We start from the raw sequence: 21,427 nt of genomic DNA on the forward strand, positions 1-21,427 counted from the left end.
GACGATGAAGGAACGGCCGATATATTTCCAAGTCAGGATGGTGTGTGACTGGGAGGGGAACGTGGAGGTGGTGGTGTTCCCATGCGCCTGCTGCCCTTGTCCTTCTAGGTGGTAGAGGTCGTGGGTTTGGGAGGTGCTGCCGAAGAAGCCTTGGCGAGTTGCTGCAGTGCATCTTGTAGATGGTGCACACTGCAGCCAGGGGGCGCCTCGTGACCTGTTCCCCAGCCTCCCAACCCAGGCCCAGGCCTCAGGCCCTGATCCCCTGCCCTCAGGTCCAGGCCTCACACCAGCAGCATCTCCCGGCCTCACAGTTCAGGGCGGGCCCGCGCACGCACGGAGCGGCGGGCCCGCGCACGCACGGCACGCACGGAGCGGCGGGCCCGCGCACGCACAGCAGTCCTGCAGGCGGCGGTGAGTTGGAGCGCGAGCGGCTGGTGTGAGGGAGAGAGTTCGGGGAGAGGTAAGGAACCGGGCCCGGGAATGGGGACTGGGAGTTAGGGAGCGGGTCAGGGTCAGAGGGCAGGCCCGGGGGGGGAGGAGACCCCCCGGGAGACCCCCGAGGGGAGGGGCAGGAGACTCCCACCCCCCGGGAGAGGGGGAGGGGCAGGAGCTCCCCACCCCCCGGGGAGAGGGGGAGGGGCAGGAGACTCCCACCCCCCGGGGGGGGGAGGAGGGGGGTCCCTGCGAGCCGCACCGTGTTACAGGGGACCAACATTCGGGATGTGATGCAGTGGGCAGGGTTCTGGGTTGGGATGAAGCCGCTCTGTGTGTGTGTGTCTGCCCTGTAACAGCAGCCTATCGCCTGCTCAGGATGTGCCAGAGTGCTTTCCCAGTCAATGAATTACTATCTGAAGTGCTGTCACTGTTCTGCTAGAGGTAAACGTGGCACTCACTGCAGCAAGTCCCAGAGATGGGAAATCAGTAGCAGTAGCCAGAGTTAGGTGTCTGCAATTTGTGTTTAGTATGGAGTGGTTCACTGAGCTGTGTAAGGGGTCCATCGGGTGAAGGTTGGCAGCTCGCAGAGCGGTGACTGAGAGCATGTGACTGACGTTAATTGGTGATGGTGTGAAGGAGGACTGGGTCCCAGTTAATGTACAACTGACCACTGATAACAGTTTGACAAGGTGCCACATAAAAGGTTACTACACAAGATGAAAGTTCACAGAGTTGGGGCTAACACCCTCGCTTCACAGCTAACCTGGCGTGCCTTGATGACCCCGAGACGCAGAATGCCCACAGCGCTTGGTCTGCCCTCCAGGCCTCCATAACCAGTGCCTGCGAAGAGATGCTTGGTCACTCAACCAGGAAACACCAGGACTGGTTTGATGAGAATGATCAGGAGATCCAAGAACTAATAGATCCCAAGCCCAGAGCATTTCTGAGCCTGAAGCAACAACCCAACCCAGAAGCAGCAAGGCAACACTACAGGTGGCTCAAGGCTGAGGTCCAACAAAAAACCCGGAACCTAAAGAACAGGTGGTGGATTGAGAAAGCACAGATGATACAGCAGCTGGCCAACAGCCATGATGTGCGAGGATTCTTCATCGCAGTCAAGGCTACCTACGGTCCAAACTCCCAAGGCCCCACCCCGCTGCTGGCCAAGAACGGGGAAACACTCATCAAGGACACCGAGGCTGTCAGGGCCCGCTGAAAGGAGCACTTCGAAGACCTCCTCAATCAAGACTCTGCCTTTGACTCGAGTGTTCTCGACTCCATCCCGCAGCATGTGACCAGCCACCACCTCAGTGAGATCTCAACGCCGCACGAGGTACGAAAAGCCATAAAACAGCTCAAGAATAACAAGGCTACGGGAGCGGATGGAATCCCTGCTGAGGCACGACAGTATGGCGGAGAGGCACTGTTGGCGTAGATACATGACCTCATCTCTCTCATCTGGAGGGAGGAGAGCATGCCGGGAGATCTCAGAGATGCAGTGATCGTGACCATCTTTAAAAAAAAGGGGACAAGTCCGACTGCGGCAACTACAGAGGAATCTCCCTGCTATCAGCCACTGGGAAAGTTGTCGCCAGAGTCCTCCTCAGAGTCACCGTGTGGATTTCATCCCCTACGGGCACAACGGACATGATCATTGAAGCTTGACAAATGCAGGAAGCAGCACCAGCCCTTGTACATGGCCGCCTTCAACCTTACAAAGGCTTTTGACACTGTCAACCGCGAGGGTCTATAGAGCGTCCCCCCAAAAATTTGTCAACATCCTCCGCCTGCTCCACGATGACATGCAGGCCGTAATCTTTACCAACGGATCCATTACAGACCCAATCCACGTCCGGACCGGGGTCAAACAGCACTGCATCATTGCCCAACCCTTTTAATCTTACTCGCTGCCAGGCTCCACCTCACCGTCAACAAGCTCCCCGCTGGAATGGAACTAAACTTTCGAACCAGTGGGAAGCTGTTCAACCTTCGGCGTCTTAATTAATTAGAGGATTAATTAGCAATCTCATTGTGCGAGGCCCCTTGGGGAAGAGTGACCATAATATGGTGGAATTCTACATTAGGATGGAGAATGAAACAGTTAATTCAGAGACCATGGTCCAGAACTTAAAGAAGGGTAACTTTGAAGGTATGAGGCGTGAATTGGCTAGGATAGATTGGTGAATGATACTTAAGAGGTTGACTGTGGATGGGCAATGGCAGACATTTAGAGACCGCATGGATGAACTACAACAATTGTACATCCCTGTCTGGCGTAAAAATAAAAAAGGGAAGGTGGCTCAACCGTGGCTATGAAGGGAAATCAGGGATAGTATTAAAGCCAAGGAAGTGACATACAAATTGGCCAGAAATAGCAGCGAACCCGGGGACTGGGAGAAATTTAGAACTCAGCAGAGGAGGACAAAGGGTTTGATTAGGGCAGGGAAAATAGAGTACGAGAAGAAGCTTGCAGGGAACATTAAGACGGATTGCAAAAGCTTCTTTAGAAATATAAAGAGAAAAAGGTTAGTAAAGACAAAAGTAGGTCCCCTGCAGTCAGAATCAGGGGAAGTCATAACGGGGAACAAAGAAATGGCAGACCAATTGAACAAGTACTTTTGGTTCGGTATTCACTAAGGAGGACACAAACAACCTTCCGGATTTAAAAGGGGTCAGAGGGCCTAGTAAGAAGAAGGAACTGAGGGAAATGCTTATTAGTCGGGACATTTTGTTGGGGAAATTGATGGTATTGAAGGCTGATAAATCCCCAGGGCCTGATGGTCTGCATCCCAGAGTACTTAAGGAGGTGGCCTTGGAAATGGTGGATGCATTGACAGTCATTTTCCAACATTCCATAGAATCTGGATCAGTTCCTATGGAGTGGAGGGTAGCCAATGTAACCCCACTTTTTAAAAAAGGAGGGAGAGAGAAAACAGGGAATTATAGACCGGTCAGTCTGACATCGGTAGTGGGTAAAATGATGGAATCAATTATTAAGGATGTCATAGCAGCGCATTTGGAAAGAGATGACATGATAGGTCCAAGTCAGCATGGATTTATGAAAGGGAAATCATGCTTGACAAATCTTCTGGAATTTTTTGAGGATGTTTCCAGTAGAGTGGACAAGGGAGAACCAGTTGATGTGGTGTATTTGGACTTTCAGAAGGCTTTCGCCAAGGTCCCACACAAGAGATTAATGTGCAAAGTTAAAGCACATGGGATTGGGGGTAGTGTGCTGACATGGATTGAGAACTGGTTGTCAGACAGGAAGCAAAGAGTAGGAGTAAATGGGGACTTTTCAGAATGGCAGGCAGTGACTAGTGGGGTACCGCAAGGTTCTGTGCTGGGGCCCCAGCTGTTTACACTGTATATTAATGATTTAGACGAGGGGATTAAATGTAGTATCTCCAAATTTGCGGATGACACTAAGTTGGGTGGCAGTGTGAGGCTGCAGAGTGACTTGGATAGGTTAGGTGAGTGGGCAAATGCATGGCAGATGAAGTATAATGTGGATAAATGTGAGGTTATCCACTTGTGTGGTAAAAACAGAGAGACAGACTATTATCTGAATGGTGACAGATTAGGAAAAGGGGAGATGCAACGAGCCCTGGGTATCATGGTACATCAATCATTGAAGGTTGGTATGAAGGTACAGCAGGCGGTTAAGAAAACAAATGGCATGTTGGCCTTCATAGCGAGGGGATTTGAGTACAGGGGCAGGGAGGTGTTACTACAGTTGTACAGGGCCTTGGTGAGGCCACACCTGGAGTATTGTGTACAGTCTTGGTCTCCTAACTTGAGGAAGGACATTCTTGCTATTGAGGGAGTGCAGCGAAGGTTCACCAGACTGATTCCCGGGATGGCGGGACTGACATATCAAGAAAGACTGGATCAACTGGGCTTGTATTCACTGGAGTTCAGAAGAATGAGAGGGGATCTCATAGAAATGTTTAAAATTATGATGGGTTTAGACAGGTTAGATGCAGGAAGAATGTTCCCAATGTTGGGGAAGTCCAGAACCAGGGGTCACAGTCTTTGGATAAGGGATAAGCCATTTCGGACCGAGATGAGGAGAAACGTCTTCATCCAGAGAGTGGGGAACCTGTGGAATTCTCTACCACAGAATGTTGTTGAGGCCAATTCACTAAATATATTCAAAAAGGAGTTAGATGTAGTCTTTACTACTAGGGGGATCAAGGGGTATGGCGAGAAAGCAGGAATGGGGTACTGAAGTTGCATGTTCAGCCATGAACTCATTGAATGGCGGTGCAGGCTCGAAGGGCCGAATGGCCTACCCCTGCACCTATTTTCTATGTTTCTATGTCTCCAGGCTAGGTCCAAGACCACCCCAACCTCTCTTGTCGAGCTACAGTAAGCGGACGACGCCTCTGTCTGCACACATTCAGAGGCTGAACTCCAGAACATAGTCGACGTATTTACTGAGGCATACAAAGGCATAGGCCTTACGCTAAACATCCGTAAGACAAAGATCCTCCACCAGCCTGTCCTCGCCGCACTGCACTGCCCCCCAAGTCATCAAGATCCACGGCGCGGCCCTGGACAATGTGGACCATTACCCATAGCTCGGGAGCCTTTTATCAACAAAAGCAGACATTGATGATGAGATTCAACAATGCCTCCAGTGCGCCAGTGCAGCCTTCGGCCGCCTGAGGAAAAGAGTGTTCGAAGTCCAGGCCCTCAAATCTACCACCAAGCTCATGGTCTACACGGCTGTAGTAATACTCGCCCTCCTGTATGGCTCAGAGACATGGACCATGTACAGTAGGTACCTTAAGTCGCTGGAGAAATACCACCAACGATGCCTCCGCAAGATCCTACAAATCCTCTGGGAGGACCAACATTAGTGTCCTTGTCCAGGCCAACATCCCCAGCATTGAAGCACTGACCACACTTGATCAGCTCCGCTAGGCAGGCCACATTATCCGCATGCCAGACACGAGACTCTCAAAGCAGGCGCTCTACTTGGAACTCCTTCACGGCAAACGAGCCAAAGGTGGGCAGAGGAAACGTTTCAAGGATACCCTCAAAGCTTCCCTGATAAAATGCAACATCCCCACCGACACCTGGGAGTCCCTGGCCAAAGACTGCCCTAAGTGGAGGAAGTGCATCCGGGAGGGCGCTGAGCACTTCGGGTCTCATCGCCGAGAGCATGCAGAAACCGAGCGCAAACAGCGGAAGGAGCGTGCGGCAAACCTGTCCCACCCACCCTTTCCCTCAACCACTGTCTGTCCCACCACTGGCAGGGACTGTGGCTCTCGTATTGGATTATTCAGCCACCTAAGGATTCGTTCTAAGAGTGTAAGCAAGTCTTCCTCGATTCCGAGGGACTGCCTATGATGATGATGATGAAGATGATGAAATAAAAAATTTACTGCACAAGATAAAAGTTCACAGGTTGGGGGTAATATATTAGCATGGATAGAGGATTGACTAACTAACAGAGAACAGAGATTCGGGATAAATGGTTCATTCTCTGGTTGGCAACCAGTAACTAGTGGGGTGCCACAGGGATCAGTGCTGGAACCCCAACTATTTACAATCTATATTAACGAATTGGATGAAGGGATCAAGTGTAATGTAGCCAAGTTTGCTGACGATACAAAGATGGGAGGAAAAGCAATATGTGAGGAGGACACAAAAAACATGCAAAAGGAATAGAAATGCTAAGTGAGTAGGCAAATATTTTGCAGATGGAGTATAATGTTGGAAAGTGTGAGGTCATGCACTTTGGCAGAAAAAAATCAAAGAGCAAGTTATTATTTAAATGGAGAAAGATTGCAAAGTGCCGCAGTACAGCGGGGGTACTTGTGCATGAAACACAAAAGGATAGTATGCAGGTACAGCAAGTGATCAGGAAGGCCAATGGAATCTTGGCCTTTATTGCAAAGGGGATGGAGTATAAAAGCAGGGAAGTCTTGCTACAGCTATATAAGATATTGGTGAGGCCACACCTGGAATACTGCTTGCAGTTTTGGTTTCCATATTTACAAAAGGATATGCTTGCTTTGGAGGCAGTTCAGAGAAGGTTCACTAGGTTGATTCCGGAGATGAGGGGGTTGACTTATGAGAAAAGGTTGAGTAGATTGGGCCTCTACTCATTGGAATTCAGAAGAATGAGAGGTGATCTTATCGCAACGTATAAGATTATGAGGGGGCTTGACAAGGTGGATGCAGAGAGGATGTTTCCACTGATGGGGGAGACTAGAACTAGCGGGTATAATCTAAGGATAAGGGGCCGCACATTTAAAACAGAGATGAGGAGGAATTTCTTCACTGAGGGTTGTAAATCTGTGGCATTCGCTGCCTCAGAGAGCTGTGGAAGCTGGAACATTGAATAAATTTAAGACAGAAATAGACAGTTTCTTGAACGATAAGGGGTTATGGGGAGTGGGCGGGGAAGTGGAGCTGAGTCCATGATCGTATTAAATGGCGAAGCAGACCCGAGGGGTCGTATAGCCTACTCCTGCTCCTATTTCTTATGTTAACAGTTTACAGAGAATTGTAGTGGATCTACAGCATAGAAACAGGCCATTCGGCCCAACCCATGCCGGTGTTTATGTTCCACACAAGCCTCCTCCCAGCCCTCTTCATCTCACCGTATCAGCATATCCTTCGATTCCTTTCTCCCGCGTGTGTTTATCTAGCTTCCCATTAAATGTATCAGGAATTGTTAGACTCTTGTGATAGATTATGAAGCCGTCCTGTTCACTGTCTGTAACAAAATCCCTGCTGCACTCGATGGTCTTGAGTTATTGGTTCTTTGTTCCAAAGTTTTTCTTCCTTCCCTTCCCCTTGAGAATGATGAACTTGCATTGATAATAGTCCCTTATCCTGTCTCTCAACAAAACTTGTATTTATACAGCACCTGTAACACAGTAAAACATCTCAAGATGCTTCACAGGAGTGTTATCAGAAATAAAATTGAGGCCAAGCCACATAGGGGATATTAGGGCAGGTAATCAAAAGCGTGGTCAGAGAGTAGTTTTAAGGAGCGACTTAAAGGTAGAGAGGTGGAGAGGTTTAGGGAGGGAATTCCAGAGCTTAGGGCCCAGCAGGCTGAAGGCACAGCTCCTAATGGTGGAGTGATTAAAACTGAGGATGCTCAAGAGGCAATAATTGGAGGAGCGTGGAAATCTCATAAGAACATAAGAAATAGGAACAGGAGTAGGCCATACGGCCCCTCGAGCCTGCTCTGCCATAGAAACATAGAAAATAGGTGCAGTATAAGGCCATTCGGCCCTTTGAGCCTGCACCACCATTCAATAAGATCATGGCTGATCATACAACTTTAGTACCCCATTCCTGCTTTCTCTCTATATCCCTTTAGCCGTAAGGGCTACATCTAACTCCCTTTTGAATATATTTAACGAACTGGCCTCAACAACTTTCTGTGGTCGAGAATTCCACAGGTTCACAATTCTCTGAGTGAAGAAGTTTCTCCTTATCTTGGTCCTAAATGGCTTACCCCTTATCCTTAGACTGTGACCCCTGGTTCTGGATTTCCCCAACATCGGGAACATTCTTCCTGCATCTAACCTGTCCAATCCCATCAGAATTTTATATGTTTCTATGAGATCCCCTCTCCTTCTAAATTCCAGTGAATATAAGCCTAGTCGATCCAGTCTTCCTTCATATGTCAGTCCTGCCATCCCGGGAATCAATCTGGTGAACCTTCGCTGCACTCCCTCAATAGCAACAATGTCCTTCTTCAGATTAGGAGACCAAAATTGTACACGATATTCAAGGTGTGGTCTCACCAAGGCCCTGTACAACTGCAGCAAGACTTCCCTGCTCCTATACTCAAATCCTCTCGCTATGAAGGCCAACATGCCATTTGCCGTCTTCACCGCCTGCTGTACCTACATGCCAACTTTCAATGACTGATGTACCATGACACCCAGGTCTCGTTGCACCTCCCCTTTTCCTAATCTGATCTGTCACCATTCAGATAATTTTCTGCCTTCCTGTTTTTGCCACCCAAGTGGATAACCTCACATTTATCCACATTATACTGCATCTGCCATGCATTTGCCCACTCACCTAACCTGTCCAAGTCACCCGGCAGCCTCTTAGTATCGTCCTCACAGCTCACAATGCCACCCAGCTTAGTGTCATCTGCAAACTTGGAGATATTACAATCAATTCCTTCGTCCAAATCATGAATGTATATTGTAAATAGCTGGGGTCCCAGCACTGAACTTGGCTGATCTGATCATGGACTCAGCTCCACTTCTCTGCCTGCTCCTCATAACCCCTTATTCCCTTATCATTTAAGAAACTGTCTATTTCTGTCTTAAATTTATTCAATGTCCCAGCTTCCACAGCTCTCTGAGGCAGCGAATTTCATAGATTTACAACCCTCTGAGAGAAGAAATTTCTCATATCTGTTTTAAATGGACGTCCCCTTATTCCAAGATCATGCCCCCTAGTTCTAGTCTCCCCCATCAATGGAAACATCCTCTCTGCATCCACCTTGTCAAGCCCCCTCATAATCTTATACGTTTCGATAAGATCGCCTCACATCTGAACATCTGAACTCCAATGAATAGAGGTCCAACCTACTCAACCGTTCCTCATAAGTCAACTCACTCATCCCCAGAATTAACCTAGTGAACGTTCTCTGAACTGCCTCCAAAGCAAGTATATCCTTTCGTAAATATGGAAACCAAAACTGCACGCAGTATTCCCACGTGTGGCCTCACCAATACCTTATATAGCTGTAGCAAGACTTCCTTGCTTTTATACTCCATCTCCTTTGCAGATCACTTGCTGTACCTGCATACTATCCTTTTGTGTTTCATGCACAAGTACCCCCAGGTCCTGCTGTACTGCAGCACTTTGCAATCTTTCTCCATTTAAATAATAACTTGCTCTTTGATTTTTTTCTACCAAAGTGCATGACCTCACACTTTCCAACATTATACTCCACATCTGCCAAATTCTTGCCCAATCACTTAGCCTGTCTATGTCCTTTTGCAGATTTTGTGTGTCCTCCTCACACATTGCTTTTCCTCCCAGCTTTGTATCGTCAGCAAACTTGGCTACGTTAAACTCATTTCCTTCCTCCAAGTTGTTAATATAGATTGTAAATAGTTGGGGTCCCAGCACTGATCCCTGTAACACCCCACTAGTTACTGGTTGTCAACCAGAGAATTAATCATTTATCCCGACTCTCTGTTCTCTGTTAGTTAGCCAATCCTCTATCCATGCTAATATATTACCCCCAACCCCGTGAACATTTATCTTGTGCAGTAACCTTTTATGTGGCACCTTGTCAAATGCCTTCAGGAAGTCCAAATACACCACATCCACTGGTTCCCCTTTATCCACCATCTTGAAGGTTTGTAGGGCTGGAGCTCCCTCACCTGTGGGCACCGGGCGGTGAGCTCCCGTACTCCTCTCCCAGTCTGCACTATTCGGTCTGAAGTTGGCTGTAATAGAGGAGTGCTCCTAGACAGTAGGGCCTTGGTGGCTGAAGGCACGGTGAGGAGGAGGGAAGTCTGTGTTATTTCAGTATATCTCCCTTCTCTTCCCCTTTTCCACTTACCCCTCCTCCCCCGCGCCCTGTGCCATTTCTCTCTGATGACGAGTATGACTTGCCTGGCTATGGTTTCTGTGACTCTGAAAACTCTTCCAAGTAACTGTTACTTGCTGTCCAGGGGGCATCTGGCCTGCAGAGCTCACCGCGGCCACACCGATCGAGAGTCGGACCTGAATGAAAGATTGGAAAACTGCAAATGTAATGCCCCTATTTAAAAAAAGAGGCAGACAAATATCAGGAAACTATAGACCAGTTAGCCTAACATCTGTGGTTGGGAAAATGTTGGAATCCGTTATTAAAGAAGCTGTAGCAGGACATTTGGAAAAGCAAAATTCAGTCAGGCAGAGTCAGCATGGATTTATGAAGGGGAAGTCATGTTTGACAAATTTGCTGGAATTCTTTGAGGATGTAACGAACAGGGTGGATAAAGGGGAACCAGTGGATGTGGTGTATTTGGACTTGCAGAAGGCATTTGATAAGGTGCCACATAAAAGATTACTGCACAAGATAAAAGTTCACGAGGTTGGGGGTAATATATTAGCATGGATAGAGGATTGGCTAACTAACAGACTCATTCATTCTCTGGTTGCCAACCAGTGACTAGTGGGGTGCCACAGGGATCAGTGCTGGGACCCCAACTATTTACAATCTATATTAACAACTTGGAAGAAGGGACTGAGTGTAACGTAGCCAAGTTTGCTGACGATACAAAGATGGGAGGAAAAGCAATGTGTGAGGAGGACACAAAAAATCTGCAAGAGGACATAGACAGACTAAGTGAGTGGGCAAAAATTTGGCAGATGGAGTATAATGTTGGAAAGTGTGAGGTCATGCACTTTGGCAGAAAAAAAACAAAGAGCAAGTTATTATTTAAATGGAGAAAGATTGCAAAGTGCCGCAGTACAGCGGGACCTGGGGGTACTTGTGCATGAAACACAAAAGAATAATATGCAGGTACAGCAAGTGATCAGGAAGGCCAATGGTATCTTGGACTTTATTGCAAAGCAGGAAAGTCTTGCTACAGCTATATAAGGTATTGGTGAGGCCACACGTGGAATACTGCGTGCAGTTTTGGTTTCCATATTTACGAAAGGATACCTTTATTGCACACATCTCTAATTTCTTGTTTGATGCTGTCCCCAACCTCACTACTACTGTTTGGTGGTCTGTACACAACTCGCACTAGCGTTTTCTGCCCTTTGGTATTCCGCAGCTCCACCCATACCGATTCCACATCATCCAAGCTAATGTCTCCCTCCCCGATGTCTTGCAAGGTCTGCAGCTCGGACTCCAGCTCCTCAACTCGGAGCCGAAGTTCGTTGAGCTGCAGACACTTACCGCGGATGTCGTGGCCCTGGGCCAAAACATCCAGAAGCTCCCACATATTGCAGCAGCAACTCATCTCCTGTTTTCCCATTATTTAATTTAATTAATCAGTTTAGTGTTAATCAAAGTATTTACTTTATATAGTTTATTAAATTAGTTAAACAAATAAAAATTAGTTTTTAGTATTTAGTTATATGCTATATGTTAATTTAAAAGAAAAACTTAGCCCACAATCACTAACCCTGCCTTACCTGCGATGTCACACAGCAGAGTTCTCCCCACCCAGAGCCGTGCGATCTCCTGGGAGAGGCAAACAAACAGATAAAAACCCAGGCCAATTGGGGAAAAAATCTGGGAAAATTCCTCCGACCCAACCAGGCGATCGACACGAGTCCAGGAGATCACACTGGCCGTATGCTGTGGTCAGCTGTGGCCTTTATCCTCACTCTCGGGCCTTGGTCTGCTCCCGCACGGCTACCCCGCCACTCTGCAGAAAAAGTTAGGAAAAACAAGGCAAAGCAGCACCTCCCGCCCCCACCTCACCGAACTCTGCCACTTCCCAAACTCTCAGGTTTCCCACTCTGAGCTGCTGCAATTGGATACCTCGACTAAAGAGTTCAGGCAAGGTGGGTTGAATGGCCTCCTGTTCTGTATCGTTCTATGATGAGGAGGGGTGAGATAGGTGGTTCTTAAAAGCGGAGAGAGCGGTAGAGAGGTTTAGGGAGGGAATTACAGAGCTTCGGGCTGAGGCAGCTGAGAAAGCCTGGAGATGGCACTGCCCATTAGTTGACAGTCCAAGGAACAGTCTTCAGCATTAGCGATTGAGCCTTCAGCCGTCTTGACTCTGGTTACCTAAATCCCTTCTCCATGCTACCCACCTTTTAAAAACCTCCTTGAAACTACTGTCTTTTCGTCCACCTTTTCAGTCGCCACTCACCTGCCCAAAGGTGGGCAGAGGAAACATTACAAGGGCACCCTCAAAGCCTCCCTGATAAAATGCAACATCCCCACCGACACCTGGGAGTCCCTGGCCAAAAGCCGCCCTAAGTGGAGGAAGAGCATCCGGGAGGGCGCTGAGCACCTTGAGTCTCATCGCCGAGAGCATGCAGAAACCAAGCGCAGGCAGCGGAAGGAGCGTGCGGCAAACCAGTCCCACCCTCCCCTTCCCTCAACCATTGTCTGTCCCACCTGTGACAGGGACTGTGGTTCTCATATTAGACTGTTCAGCCACCTAAGGATTCATTTTTAGAGTGGAAGCAAGTCCGAAGGACTGCCTATGATGATGTAAGTTCTTTGCAGTGTGCACCTGATGCCCAGAGTGCCACATTGTCCGCATGCCCGACACAAGACTCCCAAAGCAAGTGCTCCACTCGGAACTCCTACACAGCAGACGAGCCCCATGTGAGCATAGGAAACGTTACAAGGACACCCTCAAAGCCTCCTTGATAAAATGCAACATCCCCACCGACACCTGGGAGTCCCTGGCCAAAGACCGCCCTAAGTGGAGGAAGTGCATCCGGGAGGGCGCTGAGCACCTCGAGTCTCATCGCCGAGAGCATGCAGAAACCAAGCGCAGGCAGCGGAAGGAGCGTGCGGCAAACCAGACTCCCCACCCACCCCTTCCCTCAACCACTCTCTGTCCCACCTGTGACAGAGACTGTGATTCTCATATTAGACTGTTCAGCTACCTGAGAACTCACTAAGAGTGGAAGCAAGTCTTCCTCGATTCTGAAGGACTGCCTATGATGATGACGATTCCATAAAACCAGAATATATTCTCCATTTGACTCGCGATGTGAAGCTGCAGTGGTGAACTACTCGTAGAGACCGGAGGGCATTAATACATGGTACACAATGGGAGAAGGAATGGAACATGTGGATAGTTGGAGGGGCCACAACCAATGCTCCCTTTAAGTGCGCGTCTCCCCGTCTCCCCCCCTCCCCCGTGCGCGTCTCCCCCCTCCCCCGGGCGCGTCTCCCCCCCTCCCCCGGGCGCATCTCCCCCCCCCCCCCTCCCCCGGGCGCGTCTCCCCCCCCCTCCCCCGTGCGCGTCTCCCCCCTCCCCCGGGCGCGTCTCCCCCCCTCCCCCGGGCGCATCTCCCCCCCCCTCCCTCCCCCGGGCGCGTCTCCCCCCTCCCCCCGGGCGCGTCTCCCCCCCCCTCCCCCGTGCGCGTCTCCCCCCTCCCCCGGGCGCATCTCCCCCCCCCCCCCTCCCCCGGGCGCGTCTCCCCCCTCCCCCGGGCGCGTCTCCCCCCCCCTCCCCCGTGCGCGTCTCCCCCCTCCCCCGGGCGCATCTCCCCCCCCCTCCCTCCCCCGGGCGCGTCTCCCCCCCTCCCCCGGGCGCGTCTCCCCCCTCCCCCGGGCGCGTCTCCCCCCCCCTCCCCCGTGCGCGTCTCCCCCCTCCCCCGGGCGCATCTCCCCCCCCCTCCCTCCCCCGGGCGCGTCTCCCCCCTCCCCCGGGCGCGTCTCCCCCCCCTCCCTCCCCCGGGCGCGTCTCCCCCCCCCCCCTCCCCCGGGCGCGTCTCCCCCCCCCCCCCTCCCCCGGGCGCGTCTCCCCCCCCCCCTCCCCCGGGCGCGTCTCCCCCCCCCCCCTCCCCCGGGCGCGTCTCCCCCCCCCCCTCCCCCGGGCGCGTCTCCCCCCCCCCCTCCCCCGGGCGCGTCTCCCCCCCCCTCCCCCGGGCGCGTCTCCCCCCCCCCCCCCTCCCCCGGGCGCGTCTCCCCCCCCTCCCTCCCCCGGCGCGTCTCCCCCCCCCTCCCCCGGGCGCGTCTCCCCCCCCTCCCCCGGGCGCGTCTCCCCCCCCCCCTCCCCCGGGCGCGTCTCCCCCCCCTCCCCCGGGCGCGTCTCCCGCCCCTCCCCCGGGCGCGTCTCCCCCCCCTCCCCCGGGCGCGTCTCCCCCCCCTCCCCCGGGCGCGTCTCCCCCCCCCTCCCCCGGGCGCGTCTCCCCCCCCTCCCCCGGGCGCGTCTCCCCCCCCTCCCCGGGCGCGTCTCCCCCCCCTCCCCCGGGCGCGTCTCCCCCCCCTCCCCCGGGCGCGTCTCCCCCCCCTCCCCCGGGCGCGTCTCCCCCCCTCCCCCGGGCGCGTCTCCCCCCCTCCCCCGGGCGCGTCTCCCCCCCTCCCCCGGGCGCGTCTCCCCCCCTCCCCCGGGCGCGTCTCCCCCCCCTCCCCCGGGCGCGTCTCCCCCCCCTCCCCCGGGCGCGTCTCCCCCCCTCCCCCGGGCGCGTCTTCCCCCCCTCCCCCGGGCGCGTCTCCACCCCTCCCCCGTGCGCGTCTCCCCCCCCTCCCCCGGGCGCGTCTCCCCCCCCTCCCCCGGGCGCGTCTCCCCCCCTCCCCCGGGCGCGTCTCCCCCCCCCCCTCCCCCGGGCGCGTCTCCCCCCCCTCCCCCGGGCGCGTCTCCCGCCCCTCCCCCGGGCGCGTCTCCCCCCCCTCCCCCGGGCGCGTCTCCCCCCCCTCCCCCGGGCGCGTCTCCCCCCCCTCCCCCGGGCGCGTCTCCCCCCCCCTCCCCCGGGCGCGTCTCCCCCCCCTCCCCCGGGCGCGTCTCCCGCCCCTCCCCCGGGCGCGTCTCCCCCCCCTCCCCCGGGCGCGTCTCCCCCCCTCCCCCGGGCGCGTCTCCCCCCCCTCCCCCGGGCGCGCCTCCCCCCCCTCCCCCGGGCGCGTCTCCCCCCCGTCCCCCGGGCGCGTCTTTCCCCCCCTCCCCCGTGCGCGTCTTCCCCCCCCTCCCCCGGGCGCGTCTCCCCCCCGTCCCCCGGGCGCGTCTCCCCCCCCTCCCCCGGGCGCGTCTCCCCCCCCTCCCCCGGGCGCGTCTCCCCCCCCTCCCCCGGGCGCGTCTCCCCCCCCTCCCCCGGGCGCGTCTCCCCCCCCTCCCCCGGGCGCGTCTCCCCCCCTCCCCCGGGCGCGTCTCCCCCCCCTCCCCCGGGCGCGTCTCCCCCCCTCCCCCGGGCGCGTCTCCCCCCCCTCCCCCGGGCGCGTCTCCCCCCCTCCCCCGTGCGCGTCTTCTCCCCCCTCCCCCGTGCGCGTCTTCTCCCCCCTCCCCCGTGCGCGTCTTCTCCCCCCCTCCCCCGTGCGCGTCTTTTCCCCCCCTCCCCCGTGCGCGTCTTTTCCCCCCTCCCCGTGCGCGTCTTTCTCCCCCCCCCCCTCCCCCGTGCGCGTCTTTTCCCCCCTCCCCCGTGCGCGTCTTTTCCCCCCTCCCTCCCCCGTGCGCGTCTTTTCCCCCCCTCCCCCGTGCGCGTCTTTTCCCCCCCTCCCCCGTGCGCGTCTTTCCCCCCCCCTCCCCCGCGCGCGTCTCCCTCCCTCCCTCCCCCCCCCCCCCCCAGCTGCCCAGAACGCAGGCTGAAAAGCTGCTTCAGCAAAGACATGGGGATCGCTCTCATCCCCTCTTCTACTCTCTCCCCGCCCACTGCTCCCTCCTCCAGTTCATCCACTGAACTCATCGTAGAGAGTGAACTGATCAAGTGGGGATTGCGTCTTTCGATGCTTTCCCACTTTAAAAACGAGGAACAGGAGGAGGTCGTTCAGCTCCTCGAACCTGTTGTACCATTCAGTGAGATCATGCCGATCTGTACCTCAACTCCATTTACGCACATTTGCTCCAAGTCCCTTGATACCCTTACCTAAGATTATGTTCTCTTAATCTGAATTTCCCACCAAAGGAAATAGTTTATCTCGATCTACTCTCTGAATCCTTTTAACATTTTAAACACCTCGATTAGATCACCTTTAATCTTCTGTAATCGAGGGGATACAAGTAGGTTTGAGCAACCTGTGCTCATAATATTATAGCAGAGTAATTGAGTGGTGGCTATTTCCCGGGTGGATGAGCGGGAGCACCTCGGGGCAGGAGGGGTTGTCCAGGGCCTTCACTGGAGGTGGGCCTGGGGAACGCGTGTCGCACGGTGAAGGTGCGAGGAGTCTGTGATCAAAGCGAGGTGGCTCTCCTGCTTCAATTGGTTTCTTTTTGTTCGGGACTTTGATCTGCCTCAGGAATCCTTCCTCATGGAGAAACCTGACATTTTAAATTCCTGAGACGTGAAAATGATGGGTTTAGAAAACATCCGAAAAATGTCATTACTCTATTTTAAAGAGAAAAGTTCGCTCCGAAGTCTTTTTGCTAATTTTTTTCCCCCCCGTCTCCACTTCAGTGTCTGATCCTCGGTCTGACGATTCACTCGGAATCTTTGTGCGATCTTGGACAGTACAGGTCACGGAATCATAGAATGTTGCAGCATAGAGGGAGGCCATTCAGCCCATTGGACATGTGCCGGCACTTTGAAAGAGCGATCCAGTTAGTCCCACTGCCCTGCTCTTTCCTCATACCCCAGCATATTTCCCCCTTCAAGTAGTTATCTAATTCTCTTTTGAAAGTTACAATTGAACCTGCTTCCACTGCCCTTCAGGCAACGCGTTCCAGATCACAACTCGCTGCGTAAAAATAATGACTCCTCACCTTGCCTCTGATTCTTTTGCTAATCACCTTCGCTCTGTGTCCTCTGGTTACTGACCCTCCTGCCACTGGAAACAATTTCTCCTTATTTATAAGAACATAAGAAATAGGAGCAGGAGTAGGCCATACGGCCCCTCGAGCCTGCTCCGCTATTTAATATGATCATGGCTGATCCGATCATGGACTCAGCTCCACTTCTCCGCCCGCTCCCCATAACCCCTTATTCCCTTATCATTTAAGAAACTGTCTATCTCTGTCTTAAATTTATTCAATGTCCCAACTTCCACAGCTCTCTGAGGCAGCGAATTCCACAGATTTACAAACCTTTGAGAGAAGAAATTTCTCCTCATCTCAGTTTTAAATGGGCGGCCCCTTATTCTAAGATTATGCCCCCTAGTTCTAGTCTCCCCCATCAGTGGAAACGTCCTCTCTGCATCCACCTTGTCAAGCCCCCTCATAATCTTATACGTTTTGATAAGATCACCTCTCATTCTTCTGAATTCCAATGAGTAGAGGCCCAACCTCCTCAACCTTTCCTCATAAGTCAACCCCCTCATCTCCGGAATCAACTGAGTGAACCTTCTCTGAACTGCCTCCAAAGCAAGTGTATACTTTCGTAAATATGGAAACCAAAACTGCACGCAATATTTACTTTATCGAAACCCTTCATTATTTTGAACATCTCTATCAAATCTCCCTTTAACCTTCTCTGCTGTCAGGAGAACAAGCCCAGCTTCTCCAGTCGATCTCGTCTTTTCCCCTAGCACAGGCCAGAGAGCGAACGGTGAACTATTCTGTATAGCTCAGTTATATATCGGACAGTACATTTCACTTTGAGAGATGTGTTTCACTATTGTAAGCTCCAGTGACCCTTGTCTTTCTGTCTCTAACAGGGAAATGGGCCTGAGCCCCCTCTGTATTTCGCTGCGTGATGCTCAGTTATTTTTGGATCTAGAATCTGACAATGAAACTGTAATTAGTAAAGATGAGAAAGACTTGCATTTCTATAGCACCTTTCAGGACCTGAGGATATTCCAAAGCGATGTACAGCCAATGAAGTACTTTTGAAGTGTAATCACTGTTGTAATGTAGGAAACGCGGCAGCCAATTAATGCACAGTAAGCTCCCACAAACAGCACTGTGATAATGACCAGATATCGAGGACGTTAACGTTGGTGCGTCTGTCCTCCCAGGGAACCTGGCCAACATCCCCAGCATTGAAGCACTGACCACACTTGATCAGCTCCGCTGGGCATTGTTCGCATGCCAGACATGAGACTCCCAAAGCAAGCGCTCTACTCGGAACTCCTTCACGACAAACGAGCCAAAGGTGGGCAGAGGAAACGTTACAAGACAGGGACTGTGGTTTTCATATTGGACTGCTCAGTCACCTAAGGGCTCATTTTTAGAGTGGAAGCAAGTCTTCCTCGATTCCGAGGGACTGCCAATGTTGATGATGATGATGATGAATGACCAGATAGCCAGTTTTTAGTGATGTTGGTTGAGGGATAAATATTGGTCAGGACACCAGGGATAACCCCCCTGCTGTTCTTCAAAATAGTGCCGTGGGATCTTTTACATCCACCTGAGAGAGCAGATGGGTCTGGGTTTAACAACTCATCCAAAAGACGGCACCTCTGACAGTGCAGCACTCCCTCAGTACTGCACTGGGAGTGTCAGCCGGGATTTTGTACTAATGTCCTGGAATGGGGCTTGAACCCACGACTTTCTGACTCGGAGGCAAGAGTGCTACCCACTGAGCAACGGCCGACACCTACAAACAAAACACTTGTTGGTTAGCATTGAAGCACTGACCACATTGTTCGCATGTCAGACACAAGACTCCCAAAGCAAGCGCTGTACTCGGAACTCCTTCACGGCAAACCAGCCAAAGGTGGGCCGCGGAAACATTACAAGGACACCCTCGAAGCCTCCCTGATAAAGTGCAACATCCCCACCGACACCTGGGAGTCCCTGGACAAAGACCGCCCTAAGTGGAGGAAGTGTATCCGGGAGGGCGCTGAGCACCTCGAGTCTCGTCGCCGAGAGCATGCAGAAAGCAAGCGCAGGCAGTGGAAGGAGCGTGCGGCAAACCTGTCCCACCCACCCCTTTCCCTCAACCACTGTCTGACCCACCTGTGACAGGGACTGTGGTTCCCGTATTGGACTGTTCAGCCAGCTAAGAACTCATGTTAAGAGTGGAAGCAAGTCTTCCTCGATTTCGAGGGACTGCCTATGATGATGATGCAACACTTGGTTTACATCTGTCCCCTTTCAGCTGATTTTAAAAAGCCTATGAAGTTTTCAATGTGTGATACACGATGTGATACACTGGGTTCCGTCGCTAATGTGTTGAGCTGATTGTAAGGTGGCACCTGGCTTGGGGGGAGGTCGATGGATGTCAGTGAAGGGAATCATTGAATGGTTGAAGTCAGCGACATGGGCAGGAGCACAAAATTGTATAGTACGTGAGGGGGGATGATTGCGGTCTCTGGAGGTGCTCGGATATCGGGTACGATAGTTCAATGGTTCTGGTCCTGAAATGAGTTCAAACCCTAGCAGGGCAAGTTGTAAAATTATTTTCAATAATTCTGGTAAGACCAGCTAAGTGTGAGATCATAGATTTTGGACCAGAAAAGGATAGATTTGAGTATTTTTAAAATGGTGAAAGACTAGGAACAGTGTAGGTCTAAAGAGATTTAAGAGTCCACATACACAGATCACTAAAATGTAGTTGTCATGTACAAACAAATAATCAAAAAGGCTAATGGAATGTTATCCTTTATATCTGCGCAGATTCAGCAGAATGTTACCAGGGCTGCAAGGGTTAGATTTATAAGGGCAGGTACAGCACGGGTTAGATACAGAGTAAAGCTCCCTCTACACTGTCCCATCAAACACTCCCAGGGCAGGTACAGTGGGTTAGATACAGAGTAAAGCTCCCTCTACACTGTCCCATCAAACACTCCCAGGGCAGGTACAGCACGGGTTAGATACAGAGTAAAGCTCCCTCTACACTGTCCCATCAAACACTCCCAGGGCAGGTACAGTGGGTTAGATACAGAGTAAAGCTCCCTCTACACTGTCCCATCAAACACTCCCAGGGCAGGTACAGCACGGGTTAGATACAGAGTAAAGCTCCCTCTACACTGTCCCATCAAACACTCCCAGGGCAGGTACAGCACAGGGTTAGATACAGAGTAAAGCTCCCTCTACACTGTCCCATCAAACACTCCCAGGGCAAGTACAGGGGGTTAGATACAGAGTAAAGCTCCCTCTACACTGTCCCATCAAACACTCCCAGGGCAGGTACAGCACGGGGTTAGATACAGAGTAAAGCTCCCTCTACACTGTCCCATCAAACACTCCCTGGGCAGGTACAGGGGGTTAGATACAGAGTAAAGCTCTCTGTACACTGTCCCATCAAACACTCCCAGGGCAAGTACAGGGGGTTAGATACAGAGTAAAGCTCCCTCTACACTGTCCCATCAAACACTCCCAGGGCAGGTACAGCACGGGGTTAGATACAGAGTAAAGCTCCCTCTACACTGTCCCATCAAACACTCCCAGGGCAGGTACAGCACGGGGTTAGATACAGAGCAAAGCTCCCTCTGCACCACTCCGGTGAGGTCAGGAGTGACAATGCCGGTGAGGTCAGGGGTGAGGCAGGCCTTTGAAAGCTATCATTTCCTGTAGTGTTGTTTGTGGGTGTGATGGTCAATGAGCAATCAGCTATTGGCATGTTTTAAAATAACACATTCTTGCGTCATGCTTGTAATTTCTCCGGAAATTTTTGTCTGCTGAGGTAGCCTTGGTTGGGTTTGAGTGGGCTATTAGTATAGAGTTACTGCCCAGTGGTTAACCCGCCATTTGCTACTTCTGTGGAACACTTGACCCAAAGCGCTGGGCATACTATTTTTGATCATTTTTCTTTTCCCTATTTCTTGCCTCCGAAGGACTGAGCTCTGTTGGGGTCAGATTCCATGGGCACCAACAAGCTATTTGTCATAGTGTGCAGAATGACCACCTGGGTGTGGTACTGGAAGGTTGCCAGCACCCATGGGTCTGTACCTCATAGACTGCAAGCACCCATGGGTCCGCACCCCATAGACTGTCGGCACCCATGGGTCCGCACCCCATAGACTGTCGGCACCCATGGGTCCGTACCCCATAGACTGTCGGCACCCATGGGTCCGTACCCCATAGACTGTCGGCACCCATGGGTCCGCACCCCATAGACTGTCGGCACCCATGGGTCCGTACCCCATAAGACTGTCGGCACCCGTGGGTCCGCACCCCATAGACTGTCAGCACCCGTGGGTCCGTACCCCATAGACTGCCGGCACCCATGGGTCCGCACCCCATAGACTGTCAGCACCCGTGGGTCCGTACCTCAGACTGTCGGCACCCGTGGGTCCGTACCTCATAGACTGCCAGCACCTGTGGGTCTGTACCCCATAGACTGCCAGCACCCGTGGGTCCGTACCCCATAGACTGCCAGCACCCGTGGGTCCGCATCCCATAGACTGTCAGCACCCGTGGGTCCGTACCCCATAGACTGCCGGCACCCATGGGTCCGCACCCCATAGACTGTCAGCACCCGTGGGTCCGTACCTCAGACTGTCGGCACCCGTGGATCCGTACCTCATAGACTGCCAGCACCTGTG

At 52.7% G+C, this 21,427-nt stretch overlaps 1 protein-coding gene across 6 annotated transcripts in view; it reads left to right on the forward strand.

Annotated features, from left to right (window-relative positions):
- The first annotated feature begins 384 nt into the window (after nt 1-384).
- Nucleotides 385-21,427, forward strand: part of LOC139278392 (anion exchange protein 2-like) — a 347,925-nt gene continuing 326,882 nt past the window's right edge. For 5 of the 6 annotated variants that reach the window (XM_070897097.1, XM_070897078.1, XM_070897145.1 and 2 more), the window contains exon 1: nt 385-460. The gene's annotated coding sequence lies outside the window, so the exon portion shown is untranslated. The remainder of the gene's footprint in view (nt 461-21,427) is intronic. The other variant, XM_070897088.1, reaches the window with a different exon arrangement.

Source organism: Pristiophorus japonicus, chromosome 1 (assembly GCF_044704955.1).
Source record: "Pristiophorus japonicus isolate sPriJap1 chromosome 1, sPriJap1.hap1, whole genome shotgun sequence".
NCBI lineage: Eukaryota > Metazoa > Chordata > Chondrichthyes > Pristiophoridae > Pristiophorus > Pristiophorus japonicus.